The sequence below is a fragment of the Ixodes scapularis genome, unplaced genomic scaffold (genome assembly GCF_016920785.2).
Source record: "Ixodes scapularis isolate PalLabHiFi unplaced genomic scaffold, ASM1692078v2 PGA_scaffold7__128_contigs__length_106722199, whole genome shotgun sequence".
Taxonomy (NCBI): domain Eukaryota; kingdom Metazoa; phylum Arthropoda; class Arachnida; order Ixodida; family Ixodidae; genus Ixodes; species Ixodes scapularis.
In genome coordinates, this window is record NW_024609882.1 from 60,638,196 (window position 1) to 60,660,008 (window position 21,813).

The following is a 21,813-nucleotide window of genomic DNA, read 5'->3' on the forward strand; positions in this document are numbered from 1 at the left end:
TTAGTAAAACTTTTGACTTCAAAATATATTCTCGAAAGTTTTACTTGTTAACGGGCAACTCCGGTCCATATTTTCCATTTTGGGATTACGACTGTTTTTAACGCAGTCAGTGTCCCTGAATTACAAGGTGTAATTTTTTTTTCGCGGTATTTTGCGTAGTGTTAAATATATAGACGCCTCAACGTTTTTGTTTGGGGCGCGGTCGACAAAACCGAAACTAGCCACTCGAGGTCCCGGCAACACTGGAAATCAGCCGCTAGGCAGACGTGACATCATGGTCGCTCTCATTAAACGAGTACGTGGTCCAAGCGGCGCCTACCTCTGTTGCGCTAGCAGTTTAAAGATAAAAGGTAAGCTGCTTTCGTTTCAATCCTGTTCATGTGGTAGATATCCAGCATACGTAGCAAGAGTAATGGTACGTTTACACCTGAAAAGAAATCCGCTGCCGCGGGAGCGGATCCGCTCCCGGCGGCGGCGGCGACGAGCGGATTGTGTTTACATCTATTTCCTTCGAGCAGTGGCGGCAGCGCCGGCTGCGGCAGCGGTTCCCGTATCGTCTCGTCAAATATGACGAGAAGGCGCGAGAGTTCCCGCCTCGGCTCTCTCTCTCCCGGGCGTTGCTGCTCCCGGAAGAACGCATACTCGTGACGTAGGCAGCGTGCGCCGCGCAAGAACGTCACTTCCGGTCAGCGAAACGCCTCGTTCGGCGGCAGAAATAGGTCCTCGACCAAAACGGCTCGCCGCCGCGTTTTCCGCCCAGCTTTTCGCCCCAGCGGCAAAAGCTGGGTGGATTCGCTAGCGGATCCGCAAGTGTAAACGTACCATTAGTGCGTATACCCAAAAGCTAGCGACTGGCAGGCGAGTGAACTCGTTCGGTTCCGGTGTAGGACGCCGATCTCCCTACCCCTCCGCTTCGACTACGGTAGTGGTTATGGCGTACACCAATATGAATACCGTAGTCGTTTATTTCGCTAGAACGGCTGAAGTAACTCTCTGCGGCAAAATACCCTGATTTTTTGTTGTCGTTTGAATGAGCGGTGGAATGCGCGCGCGGTAGGCGTTGATTAACTTTCTACCCGGGCGCCGTCGCCTTGCGTGCGCTCGTCCGTAGTCGTCTCTATGGGCCTAAATTGTCATCGGGGCTCCGTGGATGGAGCGGCACTGCTCTACGCCGCGCTGCCAGTGACGTAGTGCAGTACTCTGGGCGCCGTCGCCGCGCGAGCGCTTATCCGTACTCGTACTGTACCTAGCCCATACAAAGATGGTCTATGGTCGGCTATAGAAAATCCTTTGTATGGCCGGCTATAGCAAATTCGCCCAATTAGCTATAGCCGTTTCTATGGCTGTCTATAGCTTTCCCTATGGTCTCCCCTATAGTTGTCTATAGCTTTTTCAATGGAAATTTCGCTATCGAATTCGGTATGGTTTAGTCTATGGGTCTCTTTAGAAAGGATGATATAGCCGCCTATGGCTTTTCTTTTGGTTCCTTTAGCCGCCTACAGCATTTTGTATGGTCTGCTATAGAGATCTCTATGGCTTACTCTATGGATCTTTTTAGACACCGTGCTATAGCTGCCTATGGCTTTTCCTACGATTTCTTTAGCCGTCTATTGCCCTTTGTATGGTCCGCTATAGCTCATTCTATGGCTCGTCTTATGGTTCTCTATACCCATCGTGCTACAGCTTTCTATAGCATTTCATGTGGTCCCTTTAGCCGCCTGTAGCATATTGTATGGTTTGCTATAGAGATCTCTATGGCTTACTCTATGGATCTTTTTAGACACCGTGCTATAGCTGCCTATGGCTTTTCCTACGGTTTCTTTAGCCGTCTATTGCCCTTTGTATGGTCCGCTATAGCTCATTCTATAGCTCGTCTTATGGTTCTCTATACCCATCGTGCTACAGCTTTCTATAGCATTTCATATGGTCCCTTTAGCCGCCTATAGCATATTGTATGGTTTGCTATAGAGATCTCTATGGCTTACTCTATGGATCTTTTTAGACACCGTGCTATAGCTGCCTATGGCTTTTCCTATGGTTTTTTTAGCCGCCTATTGCTCTTTGTATGGTCCGCTATAGCTCATTCTAAAGTTCGTCTTATGGTTCTCTATACCCACCGTGCTACAGCTGCCTATAAAATTTTCTATGGTTCCTTTAGCCACCTATAGCATCTTGTATGGTGTGCTGTAGAAATCTCTATGCCTTACTCTATGGATCTTTTTAGACACCGTGCAATAGCTGCCTATGGCTTTTTCTATGATTTCTTTAGCTGCCTATTGCTCTCTGTATGGTTTGCTATAGCTTCTTCTATATCTCGTCTTATGAGTTTCTTTACCATCGTGCCATAGCTGCCTGTAGTTTTTCTTTTTACCGCAATCGTATGAAATGTGAAACAAATTATTTGTTGTCACTGGACATCTTTAAAAAAAACCTTGTGAGACGTGCCGAACTTCATAGCCTCATTTAAAACAAAGATCTAACATTTCAACAAAACAACAAAAAACAAATGCACTCACTCAGGTGTTTGCAAAAGCACAGGTAAACAGACAAGGTATTGTTTTCAAATCTCCTAGAAGTTTATTACACACAGCCCATTCTGTAGACAAGCACACACTAAGCAATCTCTACTATGTGAAGAGGTACTACTGAGCTGTTATACAACTGAGAATATTGTAAAGCAAACAAGAACCAAAGGCAATTCCTGGGTAGTGTCTAGTCCCCCGGCAGCCCGCCGAATTCCCCCCCCCCCCCTTCCCCCCGAAATTCTAATGCCAGTCGCCACACATTGGCGCTGCAATCAGTTTATCAAAAGACGTTTCATCGAGATCATTTGATCAACACGTGACGTTTATAAACAACTCAAAATATTTTTTTTTGTAATGATTTGCCAAGAAGTGGCGTGAACGGGTGGGCTGAGTCGGTGAGCACGCGCCTCAGGAATACAGGCGCGACGAAATGTCCCTGCAGCGTGCAATTCGCGTAACGAGTGCCGACTAAACGTGTGTCCATGAAGCGTCTATCCACGAAAAGGTGTCCATGAAACGTCTTTTCACAAAACGCAGAGAGAATAAGAATGTCAGTATTCTAACTACAATTTTCACATGATTTCAGAGAGCTAATGGCAGGCAACTGCGGTAGAATTACGGGGAAATTATTCTCCCAGCTGTCAGAAGATACGCACTGCCAGGAGATAGACACTACAGAACGGTCAATTGTCGCCGAGTAGGTTGCAGCGCACTTACGTTCAAAATGCGACTTGGCGACGACCAAGTAGTGTCTTGCATCTTCAGTAAGCTAACGGGGCTCGAGAGTCCCAAGCTTACATTTCCACAGAGCGAGCGCGGCCGGCCAGATCGAGGCGCAGTCAGCACTCGCGTCGCGATTGCTACGTCGTTGCTCTGCCTACACCGATGACATGTGCACCGGCATTCAAAACCGCCCTCTCGAGACTTTATACGAGTCCAATAGACGGCTTTATAGCGCGATAAACCGTCGTGACAAGAGTAAAGCTCACCTCTGTAGTGGCGTAAGCAGCGTTCTTGACGCCGCGTCGAGAACGACGAAATATACACAAAAAAAAATTAAATATATTTAACACACGAGGCAGAAAGAAATACAAATATGGAAGGGACACGGACAACGTAGAAGGCGCGCTATGAAATACATATACTTACAAAACACACTGGAAACGACAGATAATTAGAGCTAAAAAACGGAAGATTGAGATGACGTCAACGCCGAAATAAGGCAATGCGCAGGGAAAGCAGCCGGCAAAACTGCAATAGTCCTATAGGCAGCTAAGGACGCTTTTGTGATCGCGGGCGTATAACCTCGGCGACGTACGCCCCGTTAACCTGGCTGAAGAAAATTCTCGCCCCGATCGAGCGCATGAATGACTCTCTTCCACTTTCGTACATCTGCAGTAATAAAAAAAAAAAAAAAAAAAAAAAAAAAAGAAGGTTGCGGGCCTATAGCTTAAGCAAACCAGTGAGCCGACTAAAAAAATTGGATGGTCGCGAGTCTATAGCCCGGGAGACATACATCCCTCTATAACCGGCTAAAGTACATTTTAAGGTCGGAGACTATAGCATTGGTGACATAGAACACTTTTGAGTCGGCTAAAGAAAATTCAATGGTCGCGATTCTATAGATTTAGGGACATACACCACTCTATAGTCGGCTAAAGCACATTAAATGGTCGGAGGCCTATAGCTTTGGTGACATAAAACACTATAGGGACGGCTAAAGAAAGTTCGATGGTCGGAAGTCTATAGATTTAAGGACATACACCACTCTATAGCCGGCTAAAGTACATTGAAAGGTCAAAGGCCTATAGTTTTGGTGACATAAAACGCTATAGAGTAGGCTAAAGAAAATTCAATGGTCGCGATTCTATAGATTCAGGGACATACGCCACTCTATAGCCGGCTAAAGCACATTCAATAGTCGCCAATCTATAGCATCAAGGACATACATATTTCTACAGCTCGCTAAAGAATATTGAATAGTCGCGAGTCTATAGCTGCGTAGTCATAAATTATTCTATAGCCAGGTATAGAAATCGGAATGGTCGATATTCTAAAGCTTTGAAGACATACATTTTCCTATAGGTGGCTATAGCGTGTTTTATGGTTTCTAATGGCTGACCATAGAGGGCCATAGAAGTGATAGCTCACCATAGGATTTTCTATAGACGTCCCTAGATCATTTTTGCATGGGAGGCCTCTCTCTTTCGCGCTGGGGGTCAGTCCCAGACACGAAGCTTTGGGGCTCTCCGGTGCGGGCAGCGGGGTCCGAACACGCGTGTGCTGGGCTGTATACGTTTGTTTTTTCGTGTGGTTTTTTCCTCAGACGCGTAAAAAGTGAACTTGTAAGCTAAGACAGTGGTAATTTACCACATAAGTTCGTCTAGGTGGTGGATCTAATTTGTGAAAATATAAAAGAAAGGACTTGCCGCACTCAAATGTGACAAAAAAAAAACTTGTGATCGGTGCTAGTTAGTGGTTATAGTCTCCATGCCCACCATTCCCCATTCAATGGAGCGTGAATGCTTCATGTTCAACACTGCACTTGACAATGGCTGCTTTATTGATCTGAGTACTTTTATCACGTTTATCATGTACGACATGCCACTTAGTAATGCGAAGTTCATTGCTATGTTGATGGCATGTTTTACCTTACATCTTCACTATGGTTCCGCTGGAATCATCCTTTTTACTAATTTAATGCAGGACGTATATCGACGACCCACAAATTTTGTTATTTTATCTTGGCCTCCTTTCTGCATGAGGGATAAATAAAACAATTGATTTTGAATCCGCGCATCCAGGTCTTGTGCCGATTTCCAAACTGAGCGGGCTTCTTCTCCCTTTTTTTTCCAGCAGACACGTCGTTTAGTGAAGACATCGAAGACGACTAGTAGCTGGAGCCTTAACCCATTGGCATAAAGCCCCTTCATGTTTCAAAAGTTGCGCAAGGTGCGTCGAAGTTCGAGGCACGTGCAACGTGCAGCCCTTGGGAAGATCATGGCGGCACAGCGCAGCACTGAGATTTCAGACGGAATGAATTTCCCAGAATTGGTGCGCGGCACGTTCCTCGAGCTTATCTGCCACAATGAATGGCGCCACTTTTCCCAGGATAGAGGGGCTTTACATGTAAACAGGACCCACTGCCACCTGCTGACGAACCCCCCTTGAAGAGTGCTTTCGTCTAATGCCACGATGCGCTCGAGTGCGCACCGAGTTGCTCGCTAGAACGAGCCTTGGTGTCCTCAGAAGCAAATAAGCAAACGACTATACCGAAGCTACAAGCGCTACAGATAAAAGCAACGGCTAAACACGCCAGTCACTAGCCGAAGTAGCGGCAGTAGCGGCTCAAAGGAGCGCACTTCACGCTGCTCGACCGTGCAACGAGTAAGCCCGTCTGGACCGGGGAAAAAAAAAGGAAACGATCGTGACGTCACGGCCCAAGGTTGCTTTAGCAATTGGTAATCCGCTGGCGGCCCGCTAAAGAGCGGCTCCTCGCAGCGGGTCGCATTTTTATTATCGGCATTAGTTGAGAATGCGGCGTCCCCTTGAAGTAATATATTGACTGGTGCCGTATTTTGTGTCAGTAAAGCGATATCAGTAATTTGTTTCTGTTTGAATTTTGGCCGGAGTTGCACTTTAAATATATCATAAATGCTGCTTTTTCACCTCTGAAGAAATAATGGGATGGATATTCTTCTCTCACCAGAAACGCTTCCAGACGACGCATCGCTCCGGTTTTTTGGGGGGCGGCTCGCCGTAGCTTTGCGATCTTTCGCAACTTCTCGTTTGGTCAGAGAAAGCGAGTAGGTTAAAAATATCGGGAGATGACAATGTATTGTAATGTAACACATGTCACTGTGGTGCGGAAAAATTAAGGATCTTTCGAAGTCGATGAAAAAGACAAGATAGGAAAACATAAAAATGTTTTAGGACGTTCTACTTTGTTGTATTTTCCTTGGACTTTAAACTTACTTCACATTTCTAGATTATAATTTCAGGTGTCATATTATTATTATTAATTATAACCAGCTCGCATGCACACTCATTGTTTCTTTTACGTTAAGGAAAGGACTCACATTGTAGAGTGACCGCAAGCAATCACTCTACAATGTGATTGCTTGCGGAAGCTTTCTGACGTGCCCTTTCCAAGAACGTTTAACCCTCTTGGGTGCAACAAGCCAGCACAGGCGGCGTCAAATGCAAATGTTTCTGAATTTGGCGCAATTACTGAAAATAACTACTCTGTGGCCACTTGACTTTATACAATATTCACCAATTTTTTTTAGAAACTAAGTGACGCACCCTGATTACTTTTTTGGGCAATGCATACCACTAAAAAAAAATGTGTTGGAATATGAAAGGGCACCAAGGAATATTGAGTTGAAATGTACTTGATATCTACTTTGAAAGTACATTCTATTTATAGTACTTTACTTCAAGTACATTGCACCAGGTGTACTCACTACTTTATTTTAACTATATCAACTCTCATTTACTTTGCACATTACTTTGAATACTTCTTAGATGTACTTGAAACAACACTGAAATGAAGCCGTTGCGTTCAGCGGCGTAGCCCGGGCTCGCAGAGGGTCTTCGGCCGTCCGGTGAGTTTCCGTAGCTTCCAAAACCACGTGGTTTATTGAGGAGGGCGGTAGAATGTCCGGCGGTGGCGGTGGTGGTGGTGGTGCAGTGCCCGTGTAGATCATCTTTTTGAAGCCCCTTGTCCAACCGTGCTCGCTTGTGCACGCTGACTGGTCAAGGATGGCAGCGTAGAGGCCGCGTATTGCTGGTGTCAATATACTTTAGGCCAGTGTTCTGCCGGGGCTTTCCGTGAGCATTAAGGAAAACTTTTCCAAGACCCTTTGAAGACGCCACTTTTGCTGGTCCGTAGCAGGAGATGTCTGCAAAAAATCGCTTACCGCACATGGGAATCACAGAGAAGGGGTTTTAACACCAACGTTACTGACGCTGATGATACAATCCTCTCGCCTGGTAAACGGGATCAGCTTCGCGTCACTACCGAACCTGTAGCCTTTGCTCGAAAATTCGAAAACCAGGTCGCCCGCGAGAATTAAATCTCGTCCCACAATAATTGGTACCTTGAGACCAGGTAAGAACACGAAACGCTGACGACATTTTTCCTCGTTAGACTCGGTATTTAACCTCCCGGCTTGACTAGCGGCCATTTCTAGTCATGACGCCAGCTTTAAGCGCATGTTTGCCTCGAGCAGTTTAACTTCCTGTTCTTTGCAGCGTTCAATAGGGTAGTCCCCAATAAGCCACAAACTCGCACCGGTATCAGTCATTGCTTCCACAGCTACTCCGGTCACTGTAACTGCTATACGAGGCTCAGTGGGGTCATGGTCTGGTGGGATTCAACGTAACGAGAGAAGTTTTGGCCGGGCTCTCTGTGGTTACCGCGGCCAACAGGCGTTCAGGGGTCAATGCCTTTGGCGTTGACTTGTTTTCCACAAGTGGTCATGTCGACCACAGCCGAAGCAGCGCACCGAGTTGCGACGGTCAGGGCCGTGCCTTGTTGGTTCTTCTTGCGGGTGAGCGGTACGCACTGAACCCTACATTATTCGGCGCACAACGTGGGGCAACTCGAAAAGCCGCCAGGACAATCGCCGGCCAGGCAGGCCGCTGATTGTCTTGGCGGCTTTCCGCATTGCCCCAAGTTGGGCGCCACATAATGTAGGGTTCGGCGCATACCGCTCACCCGCAAGGAGGACCAACAAGGCAGATACAATCATATTTACTATCACTGTGATCTTGTATGATATAACATCATATAATCAACATCTCTAGACGTGGCACCGCGGGCCTCCATGGTAAGGGCAGTTGCCTTTCTGTGGTGCCGCGTTTCTGCACAGCCAATACAAATTATTTTAATAATAAATAATAAACAAAACACCTTTATCCTTTGGCAGCCCGTCAATGATTCCGGGCCCATCGAGCCCTAACGCGGCTCGCGTGAATCTCGCGCGCCGGGCGCCAAGCCCGAAGTTCATGGTGTATAAGATGTGGAGATTGCTTTTAACGTCTTTAAAACTCTGAATTCAGTCTGTAATATTATCTTATTTAACATTTTTTTTTATATAGGTCTTTTGTACGGTGTTATGGGGTATGGGTCGTATATGGGTGCTCATTTCCTTAAGTAGAATCAAACATGCAGCCTTCATATCGGGTAGCGATGACAATACTTTCTTACTGTGCTTCCGTCTAGTATTTTATTTTCTCGTGCTTGAAAGTCCTCGATACATGTCACGTGCTATGACCGGTGTTCATGAACACTTTGTTCGGCTACATTCCGCATTTCAGCAGCACATTGTGGCCGCGCACAGCAGTCTTGCCAATGTCACTAACTTTATAGCAGCTAAGCCCAACAGGAGTCTGGCTCCTCTGACTCGCACCCCCGAATCCTGTTCCCTAAAATATTCTCCCGTCACCTACCTTCTTCTCCTCGCCGGAGACACACCTCATAATCCTTGCACGGCCCACTCCTGCACTCTTGTTGTCTGCCGGTCCTCGAGTATAATGCCGCACTTCAGTGACAGCCACGCGACTCCTGGCTCCAACGAAAATGTGAATTCCTTTCTCTTCCAACTTACAGCGTCACCCAACAAATGGTATTGTGGAGTTTGTGCACTACCATTCATGAACAACGACAAAAAAATTGACGCTCGTGTTTAGGCTGCGTAAGTTCGGTCTGCCTTTGATTTACGGCGACACTGGTTTACGCTGTAGATGAGAAATCTAGCTAGTACAGTATGACGGCTTTCCTGATGGCTTTAACGTGCATCTTGCAGTAGTGTAACACGACCACATTAAGGCACGATGCTCATTCAGATTGAAGCAAGTAGGGGTGCGGTTTGAACTCAGTATACTGGGGTTTTTTGCAACGCGAGCTTCCGTTCCACGTGCTCCGAATTGTGATGCGTTAACACACTTGTCCCCCGATCACTTTTCCTACTCCGGGTAGTCAGCACGCACACCCAACTCCCCATCCGGTCATCACATAGCCCACACTGATCGAGCCTTCGCATAGGAGCTCGCACATTGCGGTGTGGTTTACCAACGTGCATTCTCAAGAAAATTGCGGACTTACAAGCGTTGCTTGCTGTGGACATGTGAAACGTGGCTAGATCCGTCCATTCACGATGGAAAGTTGATCGACGTTTCTAGCCATGTGATGCAGAGAATGGGACCGTGCTTCGTGTGGGGGGTAGTGTAATGACTGTGGTCCCCTGTCAATTATTCTTCCCTCGAATGCTTGATCGCGAGTCTGTGGACCTCGAGACTAGTTGAGGTTTTATACCGAAAGGGCAATATGTTGCTTTGTTGTGTGTATTTCCACCAGACACACGCACCGTCTGCTATGATCTCCTATGTTAGTCTCTTAGGCGTGTAGACGTCTCGGCCTACCCCTGCTTCTGGATTTTGGGTTACTTTAATGTTTACATCGACTGGTCTAACTCATCCACCCCAACCCAACTTAGTTCACAGGATAATGCTCTCCTCAATATAATAAATAAAAGCCATCTGGATGATCATTTATGAAAGCCATAGCATTTATTGTTTCACACGATAAATTTGGCGTGGAAACTAAATTGCTGCTTAGTGTTTAGGAACCTCTGTAGTGGTTCCTATCAGAAAACAAGGAAAACCTGGTGATCGGATTGAATCCTACCGGCCAATTTCTCTCACCAGTTGTGTCGGGAAATTAATGGAAAGACTAGTACTTTCAAGACTTACGTGGCTTCTTGAATCCAAAGGAGCACTGCCAGATCAACTCTGCGGATTCCGACGAAGCAGGTGCATCTTCGACGCCATTGCTGATCTCGTTTCGAGCCTTGAAGATGCACGTTCAACTCACCAAACAGTCTACTGCATATTTTTGGACATATACAGAGCTTTCGATGCCCTGCCACACCATACTATTCTGCGTCAACTTACACGGTACGGAATTGGTGGAAGAACATATGACTATATCGCCGCGTTCCTCACTGGCCGCAGCCTAACAGTAAGAGCTGCCCAATGTCTTAGCACTCGTCGGTCGGTTACCCAAGGCGTTCCCCAAGGAAGTGTACTTAGCCCGTTTCTGTTTAACCTTACCATGGCAGAACTTCCGCTATGCATAAAGTCCGCAGAAACGTCCAGTACAACAGTTTACATGACGATATACGCCGATGATGTGGCAATTTGGTGTGTCGGTCCATCCAGACTGTCAAGGACTATCGGCAAAAGGCTTCAGAAAGTTCTTGACAGCACGACTTCTACTCTAGAAGAACAAGGACTTACTTTATCTACAAGCAAAACAGCCTTCCTCTGTTACCGCCCTGGTCGACATCCAAACCGCAAAGTTGCAAATACGCCAACCATCAAAGAAATACCGATCCAGAGAGTCTCAACGTACCGATACTTGGGGATGGAAATAGATGACCACGTTACATGGAGACCCGAGATAAAATGACTTGTAACGCAGTGCGCTAAATTATTAACTGTGCTCCGTCACTTCCATCGCCAGAAATCTGGACTGCCTCCTCAGGGACTTCTGATTCTCTATCGTGGCCTTATCCTCTCAAGAAGGTTATACAGCCTACCTCTCATCACAATCAGGGCTCATCAAATGACCACACTCGAACGTTTTCACCGTGTTGCCCTCCGTCAGTGTCTTGGACTGCCACTCTTCGCGGGAAATACGGCGACACTCGTAGAGGCCAAGGATCAAACAGTAGCTATGTACATAAGAATAAGAGCAATGAATCATATCACTCGTATGTATGGAGCACGATCTGCGACATCACTGCTGTCCAACATTGAAGAGCGTTTTGATTCGCAGATAGGTCGATGTGTACAAGAATTTAATTTACAAATTGGAACTCCTAATAGCCATTACTTTCCTCCGGCACCTTTCATAACCCAACCGCCGTACATTGTAGAAGAAACGCTTCCTTATTTCCCGAAGAAGAATTCTATCTCAGACACTGTCGGAAGGTCGCTTGTAGCTGACCAACTGACAAGCACGTACAATGGTTGGCTCCAAGTGTTTACTGACGGGTCAACGAATCCCACAACTGCAACATCTACAGCGGCATTCGTCATTCCCGATGCCGGAATCGAAGCATCACACCGCCTCGATTTCGCAACCACGTCCACGACAGCGGAGCTGGCTGCACTAGCAGCGGCATTAGATGCGCTTCACAACCTCAATCCTTGCAAGACTGTTATTCTCTCCGACTCTCAAAGTGCGTTATCCAATTTGTAAGCTTCAGACCAAGCTCCTTTTCTGGCCCAATGTGTGGCCGACAAGGCCCGAAAACTTTGCATGCGAGGGTGGCATTGGCTTTTCAATGGATTCCGTCGCATATGGGTATCCCCGGCAACGAACGCGCCGATGCCCTTGCTTCAAAGGCACACAAGGAAGAAGAACCCAGTCTTTTGATCCCACGTTATTGCGAAGCGCGCAGACTGTGCAAATTAATTACCACAATGCGTCACCCCCATACAGAAGTTGCAAGCGGGAATCCTCTTCCATCGCTCCCCGAGTCAAAGCTAACCAGATCAGATTCCACGCTGCTCCATCGCCTTCGTGCAAACTGCGCCTACACATCAACGACACTTCACAAGATCTCCAGGTCTAGTACACCCAACTGTGCCAAATGCAATGTCCCAGAGTACCTTGGCCACGTCCTCCTAAATTGTTCTCACTACGATCAAGCTCGACGGTCCTTTTTTGCCACTATCCTAAGTGCCAGCACAACTGTGACTCAAAAGAACGAAATCCTTTTTCCTACCGGAGGTCGACGAAGAAGAGAACTTGTTTATAAATCTCTTCTTGAGTACCTCAAAGCCACTGGACTTGCAACGCGCCTCTAGCCCACCGGCCCACCACCTAGACCAGCCACGCCTTCTCGTCTCAACTGTCATCGACTAATTTGTGATCTCCATACCAGAAGATAGTTCTGCAGTGTCCCCTCTCCCTCAAGAAAATAACCTCCTGATTCGACCCTACTCATCCAGAGATTGGTGACCAAATCACCCCCAACCCCTCTTCTCTTCCTTCTTTTCTCACCCTCTTTCCCCGCCTGTGCGAGTCTTGCCCCTGCCCAACGAGGCTAACATTACGTGCAGGCATCCCCTCTTCCCGTGTGTAACAACACTCAACAACAAAACAACAACAACTGCTTAGGTCACGTGAAGTATACTTTTCCGGTAAATATAGCTGAAAAATTGAATTGGTGCATAGGTCACGCAATGTAACTCTTCCCGCTAAATTTATAGAGGAAACTGAATTGGTGTATATGTCACGTGTTTTCAGTTCCCCGCTAAATTCTGTGACGAAGTTGAAAACACGGTCAGGAAACATGATAGCCGCATAGAAAATAGTCTTGAGTAGTAGTTGATAATGCTGTCGCATTAAAGCTTCTCGCGTTATTCAAGTGTGTCATGAACCAACACTGACGTCGCATTCCAACAAAACCTCCTTCCTAGACCTGGTATTCGTCGGTATACCTCGTTTTCATGACTAACTTTCGTTTGTTTGGCCAAGCCTGAATGGGTCTGACCATCTTTCCGTGAGCTCTTTCAGCGTTTTTACTTTGACAAAGTCTGACCATTATGCCAGTGTGATACAGAACATTTCCAAGATTGACTTACTGCACGTGAGGCAGCTTCTTCATTTAGCGACCTTGAATTTGATCATCGATAATCCCTCTGTCGATTTCACTTATGACCCATAAATATAATTAATGCCATTGAGAAAAAAACGATCTTCCCCAAAAAGTCAAAATCACGTCGCGGGAAATACCTCTAAATTTCTAAGGACAGCATTCGCATCTATCACAAAATTTGCATTGTCTTCAGAAACGTAAGAAGCACGAATAGGCAGCAGGATGGCCTCTTGCAGCACCACAAAACTACAAAAAGTACAACAGCCCATTACAACAGCCACAGTACAACAGCACAAAAAGTACTACAACAGCCCATTATCAATATATTTGCATAATTACTGGAAAAGTTGTTCGCTTTCAAGAGCTTCTTTGAGCATACGTCATCAATCAACGGCAATTTTGGTCCGTAGCCGAATTCGAAAGGAATGGCTGCGTCCCAAGTGATTACAAGAATATTGTCTAGCTATTAAGTGCCTATTTTTCCTCTGAATGGGCTATCCCCGTTGATTTCCACTTGCCCTCGCTTCAAACGATTCCCCTGCTGCAAGTGGTGTACCCATTTGTACTCCGTCAGAGAATGCTGGTTGCAGTCCAGTGGAGCACGGCGACTCCTCTGGGAGGGCTCTGCTTGCCAAACCTGACATTGCTGAAGAAGGCGCCAAGAAAGCACTGTCCTACATCAATACTTTTTAAAGTCTAGGACATGGTAGCGTCCAGCCGTCATTTCTACGGGCTAGCATTGGTGAACTGTGCAAAGCTCTCACTCGGTAGTTGAGTAAATATTTCTCAACGAAAAGCGTACCAACACAATGGAAGGGTGTCACGAAAACTCCAATACATAAAACCAACCACTGTACCGCCCCGCTTCGGTGACCTCCATTGCCTGCAGGCCCTAGAACTGTGTGATAAATGCAAAATTCTTGGGCACCAGAAAAAACAATTGACGGCTGCGCACCAGCATAGCTTCATGCCATGGCGCAGTTGCGAATCGGCCAATGCTCTATTACCCACACTGACAGCGAATACCTGGATGGTGATACACCCTCCGCACTCAAACAATTCGAGCTCACACAGGCGTTCGACAATGTAGATCACAGAATTCTATTCAACACGCTTTGTAATTTCGGGGTCTTTGGGCCACTCATTGACTTTGCCGCGGATTTCCTCCATGAACGCCCTCATTACGTTTTCGGCGGGGCTGCTTCGGGTGCAGTCCATGTATTGTCTGGTGTGTGTCAGTTCAGCTTCTTGGACCCACTCTATGTAATATCTTAATTAATAATATTTTGGCACCTATCCATCGCAAACCTCTGCTTGAGGCAGACGACCTCACACTCCTACAACCGATCTCCAACCCTACTCACCATCAGACGAATTGGCATGACCTGAACGCTGTATATGCCAGGTTCTGCCTAACAGGCTTTCTCTGAATGCTGCCAAATGATAGGTCATTGTGTTTTTCTGTTTCCGACAGATACTGTTTTCTCCTGAGCTGTGCCTTGGTGGCACTCTCCGCAAATGGACTTCGACTGTGAAGTCGTTAAGGGTCACTTAGGCCGTCGGCTTCATTTTTACTCCCCCGTGAAGGAGGTAACCTCGATAGGGCGCCGGCAGTTAGGTATTTGTCTTCGTGCACCCAAAAGCGCCGGACCAGAGAGTCCTCGGCACCTTTTCACAGCACTTGTACTCCCGTAACTGGAGTATTGGTTCCCAATATGGAGCCCTCCACAGGTAAGAAATTGTACCATCACTAAAAAGCATCCAGCGACCGGCGGCCTATGCTATTCTAACGAGGCAAGGACATTTTTGGGAAGCGCGGTACCAAGATATGCGAACTGCAGACATCTTGCTAGCCGTGGAATGGCAGCCCCTTTCTCTACGACGGAATGTGGCCTTCTATAAAATAATCATAGTAGATCGTTCGGATATGTCCGATACTTCCGATAGCGACAGCTGATAGCCACACCAAGTATGCTCAAAGGCGGCGGTGGATTATTTGTTTACTTATTTTATTTATTCAAACAACTCTAAGGGCCCCAAAGGGAAAATGCATTGACGGGGGAATGTTGTAAAGAGAATAACAAATATAAGAAGAGACACAGAATCTCTCTACACAGAACTTAACGAAGAATAACTGGCTCATGGTCACGCTCATCTGCAGCTCGGTCACGTAAACGTACACACACACACAAAGAAAGGTTGTACAGATGCAGCTAAAAAAAAACACAAATTAATTTTCACGGCAATGATTCACGTAATAATACTACGAAAACGGCGTGGTTTCTGGTGAGGGCAATTTCGCTTGACAGTCCATTCCAGTCGGCTGTAGTCTGTAGTAGCGGGAAGAATTTATAGAAGTTAATTCTTCCGAAGGGAATATGGAATTCGTTAGGGTGATCATGACGAGGGAAAGTACGAGTGGGTGGGAATACGTTATTTTTGCGAAATTCAGGATATGTGCCGTAGATTTTATGGACGATGGATAGTTTAGCAAGATATCCTCTCTGCTGGAGCGTTAATAATCCAATTGATTTTTTAATTATAGTGGCGCTTACAGGCGTATACATTTTTATTACGAACCGAGTTTCTCCGCTTCGTAGAAAATCTAGCCTGTCAATTATATGTTTTTGATGCAGGTTCCACACTATAGATGCGTACTCCAACTTAGGTCTAACCAGTGTAGTGTATGTTAGTAGTTTAGTTTCTGCTCTTGCGATATACAAATACCTTCTTAAAAATTCTAGAGATTTTCTAGGTCTGTTAAGAATGTGCTATATGTGAGCATTCTCGGAAATATTGGTAGTTAGAAGAACTCGAACATATTTATATGAAGTTATTCTAGTTCATAATTCATGCTAGTATAATCCTAATTTAGCATGAAACCCTAGTTAGTAATTGTCATCTTTTTTTTTCTGTTTTTATTTGCATTGTCCATTTCTCATACCACACAATTATGCTATCTATGTTCCTTTGTAGGGCACTGCAATCTGGCTGATTAGATATCTGACGGTATACCACACATTCGTCTGAAGAAAGGCGATTTTTTGGTGAAAGATTGTTAGGAAGGTCATCTATATGAATCAAAAACAAAAGTGGACGAAGCACGGATCTTTGAGTTATTTCAGATTTTACGTTTACGGGTGTGGTATTATGTCGTTTTCATTAAGGTTTGCGTTCGATTGTTGAGATATTCCGGAACCCATAAAATTACCTATTTATTCATTTTAAGATATTCTAATTTTTTTTTTTTTTTTTGTAAAACGACTGGTGGAACATGGTCGATGGCGTCCAAAAATATACAAAAACTGCGCTGATTTGCGAGAATGCATGAATGCTGGTGTGGAGGTCCGTTACTAATTCGAATTGTTGGGTTTTGCATGAAAGTTCTTGTTCAAATCCATGTTAGTTAGGAAAAATAATAGTTTTAGAAACAAGGTGACCCGTTACTTATGAATAAATTATGGATTCTAAGTGTTTACATACAACAGATGTAATATAGGTCCATAATTTGACGTATAGTTACGATTTCCAAATTTATGAATTGGGACTATGTTTGCTAATTTCCATTCGGCGGCACACAGCCAGTGCAAAGTGGCTGCTGGAAAAGACTGTCAAGCAGAACGTCTGACACACCCTTAGTTAGTTTGAGCAATCTCGTGCATACCACCATCTGGCCCTGGACTTGATTTTGCCGGTAGACGCCCCATAGCACTGACGACGCCATCAATACTTATGCTAAAGTCAACCATTTCAAGATTTGGTTGGCGTCAGGAAATTCAAATAAAGGAAGTTCATCGTTAAACTGTTCACCAAAGAACATAGAATGTAAGGCTGATTAATAAGTAGAAAGTGTTACGTCACCTTGTAGTAGAGGAACATTTTTCTTTCTTTGGACTTTCCCACACGCCAGAACGTTTTAGAATTCGACTTAGATATAGTAATGAAGTCATGGTTGTAAAAAAAAATGGTATTTCGAGTTTCTTATTTCATTCTTGCATAAACGCGCTCATATTTTATACACTTGCGAGTCATGCTCAGTATCCGAATATTTGGCCCTTTTGTAAAGTATTTTTTTTAAGATGGCACGTTTTTCGCTACGCGACCTCCAGGGGCAGCTTTCATTTAGATAAGAACCAACTTCGAAACGAATTTTTCACGTATAGAAATATTTTTATAGATATCCAATTGTGTTCTATTCAGCATTCCAGGCACTAAACTAAACTTTAAAGTGTTATAGATGTTTCATTGCGTCTTAACTAAACTTTAAAGTGTTATAGATGTTTCATTTATCACTATATTGATTTTCAGAAGCTAAAACATTTTTCTAAACGGTATTAAAAAAAACACAATTTTTCTTTGCCTTCAAAATATGCGGTTTTATTTTAATGTCTGCTGTGTATAAACCGAGGCTACTATCGATTTCGGATAGAACGTTTTCGCTCGCTGTTCTAGAGCTAGTGAACAATCCAAAAGTTGAGATTGTACAGAAACGCTGAATGGACACCAAAAAAAAAAAAAAGTGGTGTGCTGAAATATCCCAGCATGCGATAGCCGAGCCTGGCCACTTTTCCCACTATATCGGAAATACATTTTTCGTTTCTTTTTTCTGCCGTAACTCGCAAATAGTACCGTTCCGACATTTGGTCGGAACAGAAAAGAAACAGCACGTAAACTTTGCTTTTTGTCGTAGGTGTGGAGAGGTACGCTGGGAGGATTTATTCTATATGTTATGAACACTGGTTCTGAAGACGGCTTTTCTGTGCTTTATTTCTTGTTCTTGTTTCGGGTCAATTATTGTTGTGGCTCGAGAAGAGAGACGTCTGTGACAGCAAGAAACATTCGAGATATGTGACACTCGCAGAAAGTTTCCTCTCCGCAGAATTCCTGTCAATTGGGGTTTATTCGTGTATTGCATCTGACCAAGGCAGACGTTTCGTGTTTGACACGGGTTCGACATTAGCGGTAGTGTATGGCTCTGCATATCCCGAATTCTCCACTTATGATCAACGCAGTGGGAAGAGAGAACGATGGAGGGAAGAATAATGACTTGCACTATAAGGCGCGAGTAGGAAGTAATTTTAAAAGATTTGCCGAATAAGTGAAATAGAAAAACTATTGTTTTCCTCCAAATATATTGTTAGAATCGCCTAGATCACACATGGTGTACCTTACAACTTGAGCATCGCAAATCAGTTTAAAAATCTCGCAATTACATTTCAATAATGGCAACACTAGAAATGTAAAAAAATAATTTTTATGGACCGCTAGCCTTTCAAGTTTTTCATTAAAGCCGCTGACACTGCGCATTCGATATACCGTTAATCCGTTATTTAATGTACGGAAATATATATGAGATAAATAAGTTACCTCGTTAACAAGGAAAACATAGCGCGATATCAGAAGTCGCTAGATAACCTAGGCCTTTGTATTTTTGTATCATCATGCTGCGTAGGAAATTTTGAATTGCGCGTGCCTTCTCGAGATTGTGGTGACACATCATTGTGCTCATTAGCAGTAATAAGAATTGGCGTTGGAATATGCGACCAGCTTCTCTTTACCGGGCAGCAAGCGGGCATTTAATCAAGGAACACTGGTGCAGCACCCTTGTGACGTCAGGACGCGGTGGAGCTGCGGTTGATTGGTCGAACCGCGTGCCGCAGCACCAGTGTGACGTGACGTCACGGCCGTACGGCTGATGATCAGTGTTGCCATTTCTATAGCAGATAGTTTGTCTTTTGCCGTAGACGCCGAAACTAAGCTTTGAGCCCTGATATCTATAAAATTACACACAATATAGAAACAAAATATTATAGCTTGTAATTTAGGACACTGCCTTTGATGAAAAAAATCTTAATCCCAAATTCAAAAATATTGAGCGAAGTTGCCATTTAATATACCTATACTTTTTTCAGCCATTCTAGTGTCGCCCCTTGTACTAATAATTCCTAGAGACTTTTAGCCCAGCACCCTAGAACCGGATCGTACTAGTTCTTCCTCTTGGGTTTCCGATAATTTTTTTTAATACCCTGATTCCTTCGTGGCAAGCCTTTTATAGCCCCGTTTTAAGTGCACCTAATAGGCTTTAAGGAAAAACTTATTTAAAGAATTGGGGAATCAGCGCTCGATCTTCAGTCTGCGCGTGGCCAGCAGTGAGCGCTTGTTCGCCATATTTCAAGAGTTGATTCTGAAGGCGTTTAACGTTCCCATCAAAAAGGTATAATGAATTAACTCTCAAGTGGGTATTTCTTCATAACAGAATAAAATCTGTCCCGTCGCTGTGACTTGTATGTTCAAACCTGCGGTTTACTGAAACGAAGTTTTTCGCTTAGCACTTATGTCGTGCACGTAGGTCAAAAGATTATTCGCAAAAAGGCGCGGTCATTACACGAAAAGTTTAATTATTCCGAAACTTCGTATTCTCTGCCTATTGCTGTCAAATAAGACTGAAATTGAAAGTAACATAAAATTAACTTTCATTAGATTTGAAGGTAACCGTAATTTGTTAAAGTTTTAGAACGGTAACGAAACTCAGTAATGCGTTAATTCCTGACGAGCCAACGAGCAACGCTATTCCGTTACTAATATTTGGTAACAGCCCAAATTTGCAGTCGCAACGCAGCCGGCATGTTGTGCAGAAAAATAAACGCGACGTTTATTGAAAAGTACAATTGTTGACGTCTTTTTGCACCACGCTCTGCATTAAAGTTATCAGTTCAATATGATTGATTGTCTTACTTCATATATTTTCTACAATAGCCTCATTAAATTACAACTTGTCAGATTCCGAAACCATCCGCCGAATGTCAGAAGGATAACCTATTTATAAAGCACGCAATAATAGATAAATGGGCAGGATGAATGTTATTAATGATTAGCTCCCATCTTCATGCAGTATCAGAAAGTAGGTCCTATAGTCATTTCAAATAATGCTTAACGTTGTGTTTGCTATAGTTGTCATTTTTATGTTCAGGGGGATAATTAGGGCAGAAAACACTAATTAGCAAATGGATGGCGGTACGACTGGGCGGAAGCAACGCTCCTAACGAACAAACGGTGATGGTGTCAACCGTGACTGCACCTTTCAAGAATTCAATCAGCGTTGGCACGCCACTTCATCCGGTTCCTGGTCCGGGAAATGTAGAGGCTCTCCGTCTATTTCCGTTTTCGGCAATAAGGTGTGTACGAGATAGGAACATGCAGACTTGCCCGTATAGTTCCAGGATCTAACACCGATCTGAGAATTAAGTGGACAAAAATTGAGGATTTTCAAGGTTTTAGTATACATTATACCTTCCGCTAAATGTGTAACTTTAGAATAGTTTGATAAAATCTAAGTCACCGAACGGAATAAATTTTATTTATCTTGTTTTGGACATATCACACTGTTAGTTTTTCCCACCTTCGCATAAAAAAGAGGTGAAATATTTACGTCCGTTTTGCTCGTTCAAAACTTTAAAACCTGAAAAAAAAGAAAAACGCTTTACGGTTTAAATGAAAAGACAATAAAATTATTCTTGAGGTTCACGCACGTCCACAACAATAACGATGTCGATGCTAATGGTGTCTCCGTAACCGGTTAATATTCATATGGCACTTTTATTTATTTACTCCCATAAAGAGGGTGCTTGACTGTGGTTTATAATGTAATAAATACAAGCTTTTAAATGTATATTGTGCGAAATGTGGAGAGAGGTTATATGAAAATATAAGGGCACTTTTTCTCAGTTCATGGGCTTCTGTAGGCACGTTGCTCAGAGTAATTAATACGATCTATTTTGGGCGTCCTTAAGGTGTATGTTGCCAGTTGCACAACACGCTGAAGCACTGAATAAGACGACTCTCCTAGTGGCACCTTTCCGACCCCGCACAGATTATTCCCTAACAAGCACTCAATCATAAAAATAACCTAAGGCCATCCAAAATGTTTAAGCAGTGACTGTTATTACAGTGCGTACTTCAAATGACAGCTCTTGTTGACTTCGCGGGAGCGCTCGAAGACACTCCTAGTACAGAGGCTTCCCCGTTAAATACAAAATGTGCAACAAGCACGAAATGTAAATTTTATGTTGGCCTCTAACAGTAACGGCAGTACCAAAGTGTTTCCATAATTTTGTAATAAAACCTAGTAGTCTCCAAACAGATGACGTAATTCTGTGATGAGCGGTAAGTAGTACTTATATACCTGTTCAATGAAATTATTATGCGGCTGTAAGACGGCGGATACACGGGTCGTCTATTAAATTGGCGTTTAGTTGGGTCTCCTCGCCGTTCGGAATATGTGCTCTTCGATACTTACACTTATTCACGAGCAGCGATTTATTTTTATAGTTACACATTTGTTTTGTTGCACAGGTCTTGACATGCAGAGTATGTAGTTTATACCGCTCGACGTACATTGCAACGGCTATTAATTCAAATGTCAGTTTACTTCGAGTGACGCGTCATTGACTGTAAACACTTTTAAGGGAATGGGAGTCGCCACGTCTAACGAGAGCTTCACTGAACAGCGAAAAAGCGAATGCAGCATTTTCCTTTACTGCAATGATCACATTTTTAGATTATTTTGTTTTGCTGAAGAGGCAGCGGGAGAGAACTGTTAAACATATATTGCA